Here is a 10183-nt window from a genome sequence, read left to right as displayed (position 1 = left end):
TAGGTATTTATATGAATACAATTATGAAGAGTAGCTGAAAGAATCAATCCTAGTCTAAAACAACTATGACTGCGCGGGACTCGGACTCAACTGAAGACTTGCATTGCTGTGATGACTGTAGTGACTTGCGCTTGGTGGTTACGGCACAACTGTGGCACATTCCATATACACGTCCAACATTAAAAGAAGTATGTGAAGTAGACAATGAGCATACGACGGGAACGTGTATTTATTGGATCGGCCTAGTTAACGAGTTGACTATAATATTTGCTCTCCTTATATCACTTTTCGCTCCCCTTTTAACAATTTTTTTTTTTTTTTTACTTTTTTTGTGCTGATTTGTCTAATAATAATAACTTAAATAAATAATTAATATCTACTTTGACTCTTAGGCTGAAAATTGAAAGGTCACAAAAAGCTGGGTCCCGCTAAATAAGTTAAAAAGCCGATTTGGTTAAATCCAAACACATCCTTAGCGTAAGAGCGCGCCAAATTACTATATTTGGACTGTACGGAACTTCGTCAAAATTCAAAATCTTACCTTTTTTGATAACAAAAAATAAAAAATGCTAATTATATTCATCTAGATCTAAATCCCACTTCCATTTCCTACAAACTTCCACCATATTGTAAACCACAGCCACAGAGAAAACCCCAACCTAAATAAAGAGTTCAAAGAGGTAGAAAAGATAAGAAAAAACCCTAGTTATGAATCGATTTGAAGAAGTAGGAGGGAATACTAATGAAGAAACAACAGGTATTAGTTTTTAATTTTTATTTTATGTTAGGTTTTTTTTTAGGTTAATCTGATTTTTCTTTTTGTGTTAAATATGGGTTTTCACCAACTGTTTGTTTTGGTTGCAGCTGAGAGCACAAGGAAAGGTGGACGAGAGGTTGATGAACCAAAATTATTGAGTCCATACCGCGGTTCCTCTCTCTATGATTCCAAAACTCGTTCCATGAGTGAGACTCGTAGTGGGTTTTCGAAATGAGTAAGCTAATATTTGATAACTTTCAGATCTGTTGTTGTTTTAACTGGATTGATGATTTTTTTTTTAGCCAAACTCAGATCGGAAATGTTTTAGTTGCTTTCCTAGTTTCTCCCTTAATCTTCTCCTTAGTTTCTTGTATACTATTATTCTCGGTACAAAATCACAATTTATTAGTGACTGATGTAAATTGCGTTGATCTAATTGTTTCCTAGTTTAGGTTTATTTTTCCATTATAAGGATTTTTATTTTCCTTTCTTAGCTTCTCCCTGAATCTTCACTTTAATTTCTTGTATATTATTATTCTCTGTGCTAATTGATAGTCTAATTGTTTCCTACTTTAGGTTTATTTTACTATAGATTGTTTGTGTCTAAAGAACAAATGTTTTTAAGCTTGTTTGTGTTGATGGTACCCATAAAACTCTTTCTTTGCAGAGCCGCGGAACCTATATCATGGCCCTGGATTTAGGTAACTGTATTGGTTTTGGTGCCGACACTAAGTGGCATGTCTGCTCGAAGCAATTACAAACTTAAAGACATGGTTGTCTTAGATCCCCAGTTCGGCATTAAAAGTAGGTTTGAATCTTCTTTTTTTTGAAATATTTACTTTCAAACACTTTGGGTTGATTGATGTTTATAATGAATACTAATAGGGGAAGAACTCCACTGCAAAATTCGGGTGGTGGGAAGATTAGTGTTGGCCATTTGTGGACTACATGGATTTGGTTTAAATTTGCAGAATATGATGTCTCAGATGGTAATTTCCACTTAAGTAATTCCTTAAATTTACTGATGTCTTATGTAATTCCTTGAGGGTTATGCTGGTTATATATGTGATCAATTTGGAGCATTGTTTCCTAATCCAGTGGGTTTATGCTCATCAAATGTGTTGTTGTAGGTGGCTCTGGAAGATGTTGGCGCAATGCGGAAATGTGATGGGTTTATGGAAATGATTTTGAAAGAGAGGTTGGTTAATTGGAAAGTGAGGCTTTGATTAATATGAAAATGAAAATGTTACAAGATGTTTGTGTAGCAACTTTGGCTTCCACTAGTTGTTTACAAAGAGGCACTTTGGCTCTTACTCTAACTCTAGCTCTCACTCTACTACTTGGTTACTCACTTGAGTTTTTGATTGTTGTTGGATGATCCCAAATGAATCCATCCTATGCCTATTTATAGGCTTCATGACCAACTCCTTACTTTTCTAGATAGTTCTATCTAGACTCTTCTTCAAATTAGATATTATAAGAAAATTCTAGAGAAAAGAATTCTCTAGATAATACTTGATGTAAAGAAGGCCTAGAAGATTCTAGTATTTGGGCTTTACTTAGAGTAGATGATTATTTGGGCCTTACTATTGGGTTTTCACAAATTATGTTTTTAACACCCCCTCTTAATTTGTGATGTTAAGTTTTTCTCTAAAATGATTGAATTTGTCCACTGTGACTGCTTTTGTGAAGATGTCGGCATTTTGCTCTTGTGTTGGACAAAATTGGAGCTCAATTTCTTTGTTTTCGACCAGCTCTCTGATAAAGTGATGTCGTAGCTCTATGTGCTTCGTCCGTCCGTGAAAGACTGGATTTTTTTGTCATTGCAATTGTAGACATATTGTCACAGTAGATAGTCGTCGGCTGCTTTTGCCTTTGTTTGTAGGTCGGTCATTATTCTTCTCAACCATACTGCTTCACATGCTGCACTTGTTGATGCTATGTACTCTGCTTCGGCTGATGATAGTGCCACCGTACTTTGCTTTTTTAGAACTCCAAGAGATAACTTTTGTTCCCATACATAAAAAACATAGCCTGATGTGCTCTTTCGATCTCAATAAACCTGCCCAATCGCTATCTGTGAAGCCAATTAATCATTGTCTTTTTCTCTTGATACTTGATGCCAAAATTCTTTGTTCCCTTGATATATCGAAGAATTCTCTTCGCAGCGACATAGTGTAATTTGCTTGGCTCTCTCATATACCGAGAAACAATGCTGGTTGCATTGACTATGTCTGGCCTTGTATTTGTTAAGTAGATCAGTGAGCCGACTAGACTTCTAAATAAGGTTGGATCAACTTTTGTCGCTCCCATCATTTTTTTTACCAATTTCTCATTGGTACCCATTGGAGTTGCAATTGGTTTGCAATCCATCATGTTGAACCTTTTTCAGTAAGTCCTTTCCTTTTTCCGCATATTTTTTCTTGAGAAATGAATATTTCTTCTGGAGATTGTTTTACTTGAATCCCAAGAAAATAATCGCATAAGTCCTAAGTCTGTCATCTCAATATTCTTTCTCAACATCATCTCCTTCTTAAATTTTTTCTGTCATCTCTCTTGTTTTGTACTGGCATAAATTAAATCATCAACATAGAGACAGACAATTAGGAAGTCCGTACCTTGTTTTCTGATGTAGAGTGATGGCTCACTTGGACTTTTCCTCAAATCGATTATCTCGGAAAATACTTGTCGATTTTGCTGTTCCATGCACGCGGTGCTTGCTTAAGACCGTATAGTGCTTTGCGGAGACGATATACCATTTTTTCTTTTCCTTTTCGGATATATCCTTGAGGTTGTTCAACGTACACCTCTTCTTCTAGTTCTCCGTTTAGGAACGCCGACTTTACGTCTAATTGGTAGACTTTCATTTTGAGTTGAGCTGCCAAAGCTAACACCATCCGAATTGTTTCCATGCGAGCGACTGGGGCGAATGTCTCGTTGTAGTCAATTCCTGGTTGCTGGGAATATCCTTTTGCAACTAGCCTTGCTTTGTGCTTTTGAATTGACCCATCTTCATTATATTTTGTCTTGTAGACCCATTTCAGACCAATTATTTCTTTATCAACTGGCTGATTGACGAGCTCCCATGTCTTATTTTTCTCAATTACTCGCATTTCTTCGTCCATGGCGTTTCTCCATTTTTCTTCTTTGCCGCATCCTCTATTTTTGAGGTTCTAGTGCTATAAAAGCACAATTAGATACATTATAAATATCTCTTAGGGAACGCACCTTTCTAGGTGGGGCACTTGAGTCAGATGAGCTTGGACTTTGTTGTGTTGGACTAGGAGATCTCGGGCTTGCTGGTGGGTGTTTTCTTCTTGGTGTGACAGATATGGCTCTTCTTCGATGAGTAGTGGAGACTCGTGGTTATCTGGTTCATCATTCCAATCCCAAGCTTTGAATTCATCAAAGATAACATCTCTTGATATTACCAGTTCCTTTGTATCTGGATTTAGAAGTCTATAGGCTTTAGACTCCTCGCTATATCCGATGAATATAAGCTTTTCTCCTTTTTCATCGAACTTTTCTCTATGTTGGGATGGAATATGTGAGTATGCTACACAACCAAAAATTCTGAAAGAAGTTACCTCAGGCTTTTTCTTATGCCATCCCTCGTATGGAGTTTTATTGTGAACCGCTTTTGTTGGCGAGCGATTAAGGATGTACACTGCTGTGTTGACTGCTTCCGCCCAGTAGGTGTTGGGTAGCTTCCTTGCTTTTAGCATACTGCGAGCCATTTCCACGATCGTACGATTTTTCCTTTCCGCGACGCCGTTTTGTTGTGGAGTGTATCGGACGGTGAGCTCCTTTTTAATTCCATTTTCTTTGCAGTAGTTGATAAACTCTTTTGAAGTAAATTCTCCACCACGGTCTGTACGGAAAACTTTCAATTGATGGCCACTTTGCTTCTCTGCCAGCGCCTTGAATTCTAGGAATTTAGTGAATGCCTCGGACTTTTGCTCAAGAATGTACACCCACATCATCCTGGTATAATCGTCCACGAATAAGAGAAAATATCTTTGTTGTTGAGTGAAGTTGTTCTTGTCGGACCGCATATATCAGCGTGCACCAATTCGAGGGGCCTTCTTGCTCTCCACGATGTCTTCGTAAATGGAAGTCTATGAAACTTCCCTAGAATACAACCTTCACATACTTTATCTCCACCGTCGATATTGGGAAGACCAATTACCATGCCTTTTGATTTTAGAACCTTTAAGGATCTGTAGTTGAGATGCCCGTATCTCAAATGCCATAGCTTTCCTTCGTCAATATGGTTGGTACTCATTGCACAATTTTCAATTGATGGCATAGATAGGGGAAAGACAAAATTTCCTGACATTTTTACTTTTGCCACCAATTGATTATTAATTTTATCGTAAATTGTGCATTCTCCGTCTTCGAAATGTAGTGAGTACCCTTTTCTTATAAGTTGTCCAACACTTAATAAATTTTGAGCTAGGCCAGGAACATAAAGAACATCAGATATGTATCGAGTTTTACCTGACCTTGTACGTACGGATATGACTCCTCTTCCTTCAACATTCTGGAACTTTCCATCTCCAAGTTTGACTGGCGGAATCTCTTGTTCCTCCAATTTTACGAAATATTCTTTGTTTCCTGTCATATGGCTGCTGCATCCGCTGTCGACGTACCATATACCTTGCGATTCTTGTTGCGAGGTGAGGCAGGAATAGAATACTTGATTCTGAGAATTGTTTTTCTCGGAATAGTTTGCTTCATTAAGCCAACAATCTTTCTCCATGTGATTTAATTTATCACACTTGGTGCACTTATACTTGCAATCTTCAGTTGCATGTCCAAACTTTTTGCAAACATTGCATCGGAGATTTGAGGAGTTATTTTTTCCGTACCTTTGATTGTTGTTTCTATAACCTCCTTTTCCTTTTCCACGTCCGCGGTAGAAATTTCTGGGTCCTTGATTTGACGTCGACCCTTTCTCGTACTGCGAGTTGGATGACGATCCCCCTCTAGAGCTTTCTTTTTGGCTTCTGTATTTTCTTCTCACTGAAATTATTTTTGATTGAAATGCCTGCTCCAATGGTTGCTCCGCGAACCTATTTATTCTTTTCTCGTGCGCCTCGAGTGAACCCATTAATTCATGTACCGAGAGAGTCGATAAATTTTTTGATTCTTCAATGGCAGCGACGATATGATCAAATTTGAATGGTAAGCTTCTTAATATCTTTTCTACCACTCTTTTATTTTCAATGGTATCTCCATAACTACTGATTTGATTTACTATGCCAGTAACTCTTGAGAAGAAGTTCTGGATAGTTTCATTTTCTTTCATAAGTAAATTATCAAAATCTCGCCATAAATTTTGTAGTTTAATGGAGATTACCTTTTCTGATCCTTGGAATGCTACTTTGAGAATATTCCAGGCCTCCTGTGAAGTTTTTGCCACCGAAATTCGAGGAAAAATAGCTTTGCTTACGCCCTGTTGTAGAAACAGTAATGCTTTAGCATCTTTCTTCTTATTTTCCTTATACTCTTTTTTCTCTGCGTCCGTCCATGACGACAGAGTTTCTGCCGACTCTGGTACTTTATAACCTTCTTCTATAAAATCCCATAGGTCTTGTGAAATGAATAGTGTCTTCATTTGTAGACTCCAATAATCGTAACTCTCACCATCAAAAATTGGAATTAGACTTTGGGCATAGTTGAAACCTTGAATATTTTGGTTAATTGCCATGAGTAGAGTTTTAGGATTACTGGGTTAGGTTTGCTCTGATACCAAATTTGTTGGCGCAATGCGGAAATGTGATGGGTTTATGGAAATGATTTTGAAAGAGAGGTTGGTTAATTGGAAAGTGAGGCTTTGATTAATATGAAAATGAAAATGTTACAAGAGGTTTGTGTAGCAACTTTGGCTTCCACTAGTTGTTTACAAAGAGGCACTTTGGCTCTTACTCTAACTCTAGCTCTCACTCTACTACTTGGTTACTCACTTGAGTTTTTGATTGTTGTTGGATGATCCCAAATGAATCCATCCTATGCCTATTTATAGGCTTCATGACCAACTCCTTACTTTTCTAGATAGTTCTATCTAGACTCTTCTTCAAATTAGATATTATAAGAAAATTCTAGAGAAAAGAATTCTCTAGATAATACTTGATGTAAAGAAGGCCTAGAAGATTCTAGTATTTGGGCTTTACTTAGAGTAGATGATTATTTGGGCCTTACTATTGGGTTTTCACAAATTATGTTTTTAACAGAAGATCCATCTGACATGATTCGTGAAAAGTTGATTTACTGTATGGAAGAGATAAAGAAGGTTGTTCCGGAACTACAAATTCACCCCAGTGGAGGCAATTGCTGGATACTTTGATTTCTCCTACAGCAAGCCAATTCCAGTGATTTTCGAATGCAATGCTTGGGAATGTTCAGTGACACAAGTCTACCGTGGTTTCTCATTTGGAGGAGGATGTTTTGACAACATGGATGAATATGTGAGAAGGAACTATAACAGACAGATGGGAAGAGATCTTGGATCGGCATTGATAGACAAATGTGTATGTTTGGCAAGCGGGACGGCTGAGAACTTGACACCACCAGGTTGCCATCCTGAAGTTGGGGGGAAACTTTGTGGTATGTGATGTTTTAATGGATTTAATTTTATTTTTTCAGTTAATTATCTCTTTTTTATTATTGATTTGTGTCTAATTAACTTCTATTTGTGATGCAGGTGCTGCTTTAATGGATGTTAAAGAGTTTGGAGGACAATGTATCCCTGCTGACCGTGGAGCAATCTTACCCGAGTATTTCTGAATAGTGAGATCTTTTAAGTTACAAACTATCAAATGATGCTATTGTTTAACTTCATTCTATAGTTTAATCGACATAGTAAAACTGCAATGCAGAAGTTAAGAAGAACTAGCTATTGTTGTGGTAAATCTAGTTTTGTTATGTGTTATGAAACTGATATGCCCTTTATTGGAATGTGTTCTAATTTAGTATTTCCATTGAAATCGCTTAATGTTCGATTAGTATGTGTTTTATATATGTGGTGTTATACTGCCATCTCGTTTAGTTGAGCTATGCATGTCTTATACATGATATCTTATCAAGTCAACCAAAGAAACGAATAATGCATTTGTAAGTCCATGTTAGTTTAGCAAAGGATATTGCCTGCTACACCTACATACCCAATTTCAGCAACCTGTCACCTCACCATGTTTAGACCACAGTCACCCTGAAAGAGCTTCAGAATACTTTGTAGAGAGCAAAGATGATTGAGATGGCGAAGGATATTTGGAGTTGCATTTTGGGTAAAGGGTGTGATCTTAATGTACTTGCGTGAACTATTCGGATACATGCGTTGTTTGTAATGGCCATGTGAAGGAAGCTTACTCGTATTGTTTAGATATGATAGACGCTGGTGTTATGCCACAACCAGACACCTTTGTGAAGCTTAAATGAGGTTTGAACAAGCTGTACAACACAGATTGCTGCGGAGATTACCCAGAAGGTTAGGAAAATGGCTGAAGATAGAGGGATGACTTTCGATGTATAAGAGAAGGGGGAGAGAGTTTTGAAATGGCATCCTCAAGCCAGTGTTCTTTAATCCAAAGGTAAAAGCAAAAATGAGATTCGACACCTTGTTCCTTCATCAGAAGCGGAGGGTGTGCAGGCTGCACTTGGCATTGCAAAGGATATTCCAGGATTGGCTGGAGCTAGAGCAATTTCAAGAGGAGCTGACAGTGTGGTCTTGGGGGCTTTGAGCATAGGCCTTGGTATCCAAACAAATTATATGTCAGAGATTTTATGCAGTCATCTTTGGCTTGGAATGGGCCAAGAGGTGGAGAGTGAAGAAGATTGTGGTTCGGTCAGATTCAGCAACTGTGGTTCAGGCCTTCACCAGTTGCAGTTTGTTGTGGATTGTGATGCAGAGATGGCTAAGGCGGGAACTCAAAGCAAGGAGAACCACCAATTTATAATTAGTGTGGCCTTTCATTTCTTCAATCTCTCCCTTTCTGGTTTAAGAGAATATGTAGCGTTGGAAATGCTACGGATAAAAGTTTGTTATTAATTCTTCTCTGTACAAGCTCCAGTAATCATCTTAATTATTGTTTTCCTATCAGAGGGTGACAGACATGGCATTCTTTGCGGAAGATGTGCATCTTTTGGCAAGGTAATACCTCTTTTTTTTTTTAATCTTATTACTTAATATAGGTTTGATTTGCTTATATGGTCCTTGATATTTTTCGGTATGTTAATTTCTTTTGCAGTGCAAGCATAAACGGAAAGGTTTTTGTATGGGAGATTAAGGAAGGCGCTAATGAAGATAATAAGCCACGAAAAACATGGGAAATCGTCACTGTCATCCAGATAATGGGCGAAGAGGAATTCATTCATCCATGAGTTTGCTGGCACTCACATAAACAAGTAATGTCATGCATTTAGAACCTAATTTTGTATTCCTAAAACTGCAATGGTGTTTTAAAACTTTCTTTTCAGGATTTGGGATCTTTTAAGTATGTATTTGCATCTATCTGAGTTAGTTGCATATTAATTTATCCAGATATTTTGCTAGTTTATTGGTTTGGATTGTTTCACGGGATTTTTTGATTGTTGCAACTAGCAAGCATGTCCTAAAAATAGATACAACTAGAGTTGGAAAAGGTCAACCACAGTTGCTGAATTAGAGGCGAAACTGAGCCGTTTTCGGTAGCCCATTTCTGTTAATGCCGGACTAAGTGTGGCTTATTCTCAATGTTCCACTCAGATTCTGCTGTCTTTAGTCTTCAAAAGGATCGAGGCAGTACTGGATAAAATATTGCAGTTACAATAAAAATACTGTACTTTCAATAGCTCGGGATTGAATTGTCAAAAATATTATTATATTTAACGATCATTTTGTTCATCCCATGGTCAATACGCGTATGGAGGGTTCTAAGTACGCATAACAAAAATGCAGGAGTCTATATGGCACATAGTTTTTAGTACTGCATAGCATATTATCATCTGGCAAGTCGTTTTTTAAGCAAATTGCATGGAACAATTAATTTGTATATGGACTTTTTATGTGGCAAGTCCTTCTTTAAGTGAATTCCTTTGGAGATGCAATAATTGAAAAGGGTTATATAGTGAAAGTGGTTCCTTGATCATCTGCATGTATGTTATAGGTCATGGTACAGTGCGAATGTTGCTAAACGTCCTTAGTGGTTGGTAGTGACACGTTTTTATTCTTCTGTAACTCATCATTCATCATGACATATGCGTAATGAACAACCAGATCCCATTCAAAACTGTAAATTGCATTATTTACAACACCTCCTAGCTGTTAACATAGTAGATAAAAGCTTGCTCTAGCTCAACCTCATTCATTACACACTTTATCCTTTGAGAGGAGAATTGACGATGAAGTTTCTAAGTTAATAATAGAGAGGATTATTAATAGTTGAT

At 37.4% G+C, this 10183-nt stretch overlaps 1 long non-coding RNA gene across 1 annotated transcript; it reads left to right on the top strand.

The window, feature by feature from the left end:
• Nucleotides 1–634: 634 nt before the first annotated feature.
• LOC113274410 lies at nt 635–1548 on the top strand. The gene is made up of 3 exons (XR_003323004.1): nt 635–757; nt 865–992; nt 1425–1548. It is a non-coding gene; the product is annotated as an uncharacterized LOC113274410 (long non-coding RNA).
• The last annotated feature ends 8635 nt before the right edge of the window (nt 1549–10183 follow it).

Source organism: Papaver somniferum, chromosome 4 (genome assembly GCF_003573695.1).
Source record: "Papaver somniferum cultivar HN1 chromosome 4, ASM357369v1, whole genome shotgun sequence".
NCBI lineage: Eukaryota > Viridiplantae > Streptophyta > Magnoliopsida > Ranunculales > Papaveraceae > Papaver > Papaver somniferum.
The sequence above is the reverse complement of the archived record's forward strand: the minus strand, read 5'-3'. Positions and strand labels throughout refer to the sequence as shown.